The sequence below is a fragment of the Zingiber officinale genome, chromosome 3A, assembly GCF_018446385.1.
Source record: "Zingiber officinale cultivar Zhangliang chromosome 3A, Zo_v1.1, whole genome shotgun sequence".
Lineage (NCBI taxonomy): Eukaryota > Viridiplantae > Streptophyta > Magnoliopsida > Zingiberales > Zingiberaceae > Zingiber > Zingiber officinale.
Genome location: NC_055990.1, coordinates 45,790,661 through 45,798,053, shown reverse-complemented (window position 1 = coordinate 45,798,053; position 7,393 = coordinate 45,790,661). Strand labels below are relative to the sequence as shown.

The following is a 7,393-nucleotide window of genomic DNA, read 5'->3' as shown; positions in this document are numbered from 1 at the left end:
GAGATTGTGGCGAGGTTTCTCCACTCAGAAGGAGTTCATATTAGCCGGTTATCCGGGGTCTCATCCACCGACGGATTGATAGGCTTCGTCCATCTTACGGACACGCCGAGGAGTAGGAGTATCATCTCCGAACCTCGTTACATCATCGTGTTTGAGGTTTGGTCTTCTCCACTTTCGTTTCTACATTGTATTTCCACTGCGCTAACCTAAATTGTAGGAAGAAACGATAATTTGAGGTCGACTATTCATACCCCCCCCTCTCTAGCCGCATCCGAAGGTCCTAATAGAGAGGATATGGATATTTAGATCAATGCTGAGTATGACTAGGTTGAGATAGACCGAGGGATGAATATGCAAGTTGTACTTAGGGATGCCTTGAGTTTAGAGGTACACCAAACACGATCCGCTTAAGAGGAGACCATATATTAAGCATCATTGGTCATTCCTCTTATGAACAAGTATAACTGATCTTTTAACTTGAAATCTTCATTTATTCTATATGTGAAGTTATGTACTTTGATGTCGTTAAAAGTAGTCTTTAATCAGATTATGATTAATACGATTACCGGATGTATAGCAAAGCGTAAAGAGAATAGTGTTGTGTCAATAGAGGATTCATCGCTATCTTGGATTATGTGTTAATATTCTAATTACTGGATAGAGATATTAGTGACTCAAAATTCATGGCTATAGGAGGAATAATTTATCATTCAAGAGGGCCTATTATATCATGGAAATCAAGTAAAACAATTAATTTGATAATGATGCATAATGTACATAATTAATTGGGATGTAAGCTTATATAAAGAGATTAAATTATACAGTAATCAGTTTATGGTGGTTTATAGTTTATGACTAATATTCTATTACGTTGGTGACTAAAAATTATTAGTAGACGGTTACATTAGTCTGTGTATAGAATTTTACTGCCTTCATGTATAAAACTTAGAGGGTTACACGCATAGCGCGTAGACATGAATATTATCTATAATTGATTATTTTAGTAGATATTAAAATTAATCAATTATTATTTCTAAATTAGAATTAATTAGATTATTAATTAATTCTAAAATATCGAAAGTTGGAGTAGATCAAGATCAAATATGAATTTATTTTATCCAAAAAATGATTAATAGAGAATTCGAATAGTCATAGTCATTATGATTAATGGAGAATTCGAATAGCCACAATTATCACTACAACAAATATGACTTTATGCAACACATTATCAATAGCGCATATTTATAGTGCGCTATTAATAATAGTTTTTACAGTGCACCAAATAAAGCGCACTGTGGATACTATTATATTTTTATAAATTACAATATATAAAAATAATATGCTATTAAATATAATTTTAACATCATTCAATGCACACTATTAATATTAATTAATAATAGAGCATCTGCAGCGCACAGGATACGCTGTTAAAAATACTTTTAATAGTGCATTTGCAACTTTCTACGGATGCGCTATTAAATATCTGATTTCATTCCCGTGTCATCTAAAAAATTTCCTCGTTTTTTACTTAAAAAGCCATTTTTTTTTCTCTTACCACAAACTGTTGCCCATACTTTGCCACGACTCATGACCACCGTAACCATCCATCACCACCTCCTTATCGTTGCCCCCTTCCCCTTTCCCTTCCTCTTCGAGCTCTTGACACCCCCTCCGACTATTCAAACCTTCCCTCCCTCTTCTGTCAGCGCCACCCCCACCCCTATCAGCCTCTCTGAACTACCGCACCCCCTTTCCCTCCCTCTTCCATAGGCACCGACCCCAACTCTCTCTACCTCTTTGAACCACCACACAACCTTTCCCTCCTTATAAAATACGGCACCTAAATATAACCTTAAGGGAATTATCAGGAATTTTTAAAAAAATTCTGAGAATTTTTCGGAGCTCGTATGACGAGTTTAAGGGGGATCAATTATTGGACCGCAGGAAATCCTGTTTAAGCTACCCATTTAAACGAAGAAAAGTTTTATTTTTCTTTTTTCCTTTTCCTTTCTTTTTCTTCTCCCATCGCTGAACCCCTCACCCAACCACCCCTTCCTCTTCTTCTTCTCTTCATCTTCCCCACCGACGGCGCCGCCTCGTGCCGCTTCTTCACCCTCCCGCGGACAAAAGGAGTGCCCAAAGGGAAGTCAGACACTTCTCCTCCCGATCTCCACTGTTCTCCTCGCCTTTGCCCCAAATTCCCATCTCTGATCTCCATCTCGATCTCCACCCAACCGTCACTATTGGCCAACCGAAGTCCATCTCCTCCCCACTCGATCCACTATTGCCTGCTGATTATCGGCGTTGCCCTCTGCTCTTCGCAACGACGTCGTCTCACTGTCTCATCCACCCGATCCACTCACGTTGCCTCTGGCTCAGAGCAAGGGATCGCTGAGGTCAAGCTCTAGACTCGAATCATTGCTCGAATCATGGATTTCCTCTTCGAATCATCGGAGTCCTAGACTCGATCTTTCGTCTCCAGCCGAGTCCTAGATCCGTCCGACTCTCACGTCATCTACGAGTCATGCCCTAATCACTACTTGCTGCTACCACTTGTCGACGCCACCCGCGCACCAATCGCCGACCATGGGAGAGCAGGGAGTGTAGCTTGTTGGTGGACACCTCTCCTTTCCTCGAACACACCAGCCTCTGTTTGATTTCTACCTTGCGGGGAAAGAGGAAGTTAGATAGCACTGGACGGTTGGTCTGAAGTTGCTAGATTTCGGCCACCACAACACTGAATGCCTGGTTGTTTTCTTGATATCCATCTTTGATCTGATCAGTGTAAGTGTTTTCAACAAGTGAGTTTCTGTTTTGTAGATCTGGTATATATATTGAATTATGTATGAATTAGATTATATGGTTGGTTGATAGATTTATATAAGGTGAGTTTAGAATTGATTAAGTATAGATTTAAATCTAAATTGAATAACTAGGGTTAAGGAAACTAACCCTAGTTGACCGTTGAGATATATTTAATTAGGGTTAAATGATGATCTAATCTAAGCTTCGGGTTAGATCTGATTTATGTAGTTAACAGAGATTAAATGGAATTAAAAATCTAGTTTCTTAATCGGATTAGGAGTTTGGTTTAGCTATTTTGCTTATAATAAAACTTAGCTAAACTGTACGATTTATTACAGAACTTTGATTCGGGACGAGCACTTTGACATAGCGATTGTTTAGCTCAATCTACATTTGAGGTGGGTACCATGACTTATCTTTTAGATATTGTCATTTGATATGCATAGTGAATTTTTAATGAGTAGTAATAATTATGTTATATCTACATCGGTATGTCATTGCTTGATTTCTTCAGCATGCTTATTTATTGTTGGTGCAGGAAACATCCGACGATCGAACCTTAGTTTTGATAATGGCAAAGGATTCAAAGTTAAGTTAGTGTGTGATCTAACATGTTTGAATGAGTGTTTCAGGAAAGTCCTAGCTGCGGTTAGGCAGGTAAAAAACCCTAAGGGGCGGTAACCTTAGGTCCTAGGGGGCGGTAACCCTAGGTGGAGGAAAACCCTAAGGGGCGGTAACCTTAGGTCCTAGGGGGTGGCAACTCTAGGTGGAGAAAAACCCTAGAGGGCGGTAACTCTAGGTCCTAGGGGGTGGTAACCCTAGGCGGAAAGTCCAGTCGGTCTGGAGGACCGGACTGGCATCAGGTAATCTTTCCTGAGGGGAGTAGGTGAGGACGCGTTCCCCGTAGAGGGAACAGTAGGCGTCGAGTCGATCTAGGGTTTTCGGTTGGAAATCCGAAGTCAGACTCGGACAGTCCGAAGACTGTCAGCTCTTTTTCACTTATGAACTATCAGATTCTAACATTGTCTTGCAGGGTATGCAATTGCTCGGACTAACCTTGTTTTGCAGGAGAATCGGCTCCTGGAAAAAGGAGGTCCGGGCGCCCGGGACCAACTCTTATCCCCTGCGCGACTTCTCGACGTGGAGCAACCTGGTTGGCTGGCCACGTCACACTCCAGGCACCCGGAAAGGTCCCAGGCACCCAGAACCTCATATAAAAGGAGGGTTGAGGTGCAGCTTTAGAGAACAACAATCTTTTAAGTATTCTCCTTGCGACAAGCTGCTAACGTCTCGACTCAGAAGTGCAGGGACCAGCAACTGGAACTCTCTCCTGACAGCATCAACCTGAAAATATCAACAATGGAGGCGGGGTGAGTCCAACACTCAGCAGGTACAGTTGATATGCAAAGTAAAGAAACAACACCTAGCACTAATCATGCGTACAGTCTCCTGGTAAGAAAGATAAGAATGCATCTGAAATAAACAGGAGAATACTGTACTAACCAGGTCCTGAGTATAAGGTCAAACAGTCCGAGGGATAAGGAAATCCTGTATGCATGTCAAACATAAGTATCCAAACAATATGCAGCATATAAATGCAGCAAACACAAACACAAGCAATAAATGCATCATGCATATGATGCCAATGTCATGGTCACCCCTGACGCCAGTTAGCCAACTCACAACATAAGTGGGACCGAGTGGGTAGGGCTGTGACAACCGTGCACTCAGCAACACTACTCCTGATGAGTGATCGAGTGGACGGGATGCTGTCGGAGTACATACGTACTCCTACCCCAAATCATAAATGGGGGAGCGCAATGCTCTCATCTCCCGGTACACTATGACGGGGAGGAATCTCTAACGTGCTACACGCTGCGTCACACTACCCATGAGCGGATCAACGGAGCACCGGAAGAGTCAAACTGACGTGCTACCACACTGTGTCCCGCTACCCATGAGCGTCACAACGGAGCACCGAATAGTGATGAAACTGGCAAAGTGCTCGACAATAAAGGAGCAATCAATCACTCAGCATGCAATCATGCGAATGGTGCATGTCACTAAACATGGTAATATACTAAACCAATCTCTGGATATATCATAATGTGCACCAAAACGAATGAATCATATCAAGGTATCTGATCCTATAAGGTATCAAACCTATGTCCTGACATGGTAAAATATGGTTATATCACTACCCATGAGCATGTGGAATCAGGTACATATCCATACAAGATGTAAACAAACAATCAATCAACAGGTAGCATGTATTGGGCAGTGATTAACCGAAATAAGTAAGAAACACAATTAATGCATCTTGTTAATTTAATTACTAAGCATATCAAAGACAATAAGTCAAAAGTACCCGCCTCCAATAGAAATGTCCAAATCCGACATCGAGATACTCGTCTCGCGTCAAAGTCCTGTAATACCAATAGATATATAGGTTTAGCTAATTATATACCAATTAATTAGCTAAATCAAATCCCTGGAATCCAACTTCTCAATAAATCCTAACTAATCCATTCAAATTAGGATTTGCAATATGCATAATCAAACACAACAACTTATCTAAACCAATACTAAATGTAAGAATTTCATAGCACAACTTACCCAAAAAAAAATTCGTTCATGTCGTTGCTCACAACTGGAGCTATAGCGGCTGGGTCTAAAGCTGGAACCAAGCAACAGCACTCAAACCTCCACAACCATTTGCAAAACAATCACAAATCCAACTAGTTAGGAATTCTAACAATAATTTACCTAAATCCAAATCTATCATCACAATAGCCCAAACAACACAGAATCTACAACGAAGATACAATTCTTTAATCCTTACCTCACTACCTAGCCTCTGTTGGTGCTGGAACAGGATGCTGCATGATGGGGTCGCTGCCGTAATCCAAAAACACCCCACAATACACAAAACCTCACCAATCCGTGACCTCCAAGATCAAGTAGGGCACGCGGCTGAAGGCTAGGGCAGAGGCAAGGGATCGGCAGTGTCACAAGGCGTGCTGGATCAATTCTGGCAGTCGGCGACAGTGCTAGGGCATGGCGTGATCTCTGCACATCGACATCCAGTGGCCGCTGATCGTCGCGACGGGGTCGAGAGCAAGGGTGTCCGGCGGTGGCTCGTCGGACCAGAGGAGGGGAGAGGCAAAGTGGCTCTCGTCGCCGGCGGTAGAGGGGGTCAGCGTCGCGGCAGAAGACCGGCGCTAGGGCACCAGGGCGGCAGTGACGATGTCGGCTTGGCAAAAGAACTTGATCGGCTGCCGGTGCTCGAAAGAGGAGAAGGGTCGTGCTAGGGCACAGGTGCCGGCGGCCGGCGCTGGAGTTTGTCTAGGGCAGAGGAAGGTAGCCGACACTCTCCGTTCGACGGCGGCAGACGGCGGAGAAACTAGGGCGCAGCCTCGACAGGAGGAACTCGGCTAGGGCACGGGATGGCCGGCGAGGACTGCGGTAGTCGGCGGTCGGCCGGCGCCGGGTGGCTAGGGCAAGAGGAGAGTCGGTGAGGGAGAAGGCGTCGGCTCGGGTGCGCGGTGGTTTCGGCGACGGGTGCACGGGAAAGAAATAGAGAAAAGAAAAAGTAAAAGGAAAAGAAAAATTAAATCTTTTCCTCATTAAAACAGGATAACCTAAACAGGCTTTTCCGGACCCCGTTTTTATCCCCGTCAACTCATCCGTACGAGCTCCGAAAAATTCCCAAAAAATGTCCAAAAATTCCGAAAAATTCCCTTATTAATATTCGTCATTTTTCCGGTATTTTACATTCTCGCCTTGACAGCACGAGACTACACCAACGGATCCGGAAGTGAGGACGAATCGGAAACCGAGTCCGAGAGAAGCCACGGATCTGCATCCATTTCCGAAGAACCGAACCTCTCTGTAAGTAAAAATCGTTTATACAGCTTAATTAATTATTTAATGCATAAAGTAGCTAAGCCCAAGATTCGAATCAAAACGCTTCTAAAGGAGGTAACACTCCTTAAAGAAATGCCAAACAACGAATCCTTAACTGATCAAGTTCAGACTGGAACCTCAACTCAAGTTCAAAAACTTGAGGAAGAGAATTCCAATATGAAATTCAGGTAAAGGATTTGAAAACTACCCTAGAACGATTCTCCTTGGGATCCAAGAATCTTGACCTGATTCTTGGAATACAAAGGGCAATCTACAATCGAACTGGACTAGGATATAAAAAGAAATATAAATCTTACCTATCCTTAATAAACAAACCAAAAACGAAAAATGGTCCAAGCATGGGTTGCCAAGTCCAATCTTATCAATCAAGTTGGACTTGGACATTATTGGGTTCCTAAGGATCAAATACATTACCTCAATAAACCTTATCGAGGCTATGATCCAGGGGGAGCTAAAACAATAAAAATTCAAAATTAATCTAAAACTCAAAACTCAAAATTCAAAATTAATCTAAAACTCAAAATTCAAAATTAATCTAAAACTCAAAACTCAAAATTCGAAATTAATCTAAAACTCAAAATTCAAAATTCGAAATTAATCTAAAACTCAAAATTCGAAATTAATCTAAAACTCAAAGTTCAAAATTCGAAATTAATCTAAA

The 7,393-nt window shown here is 42.3% G+C and overlaps 1 long non-coding RNA gene across 1 annotated transcript; it reads right to left on the bottom strand.

Annotated features, from left to right (window-relative positions):
* Positions 1-5,176: 5,176 nt before the first annotated feature.
* On the bottom strand, positions 5,177-5,964 carry LOC122053703. The gene is made up of 3 exons (XR_006132314.1): positions 5,648-5,964; positions 5,422-5,508; positions 5,177-5,231 (listed from the first exon to the last, which is right to left on the bottom strand). It is a non-coding gene; the product is annotated as an uncharacterized LOC122053703 (long non-coding RNA).
* Positions 5,965-7,393: the final 1,429 nt, after the last annotated feature.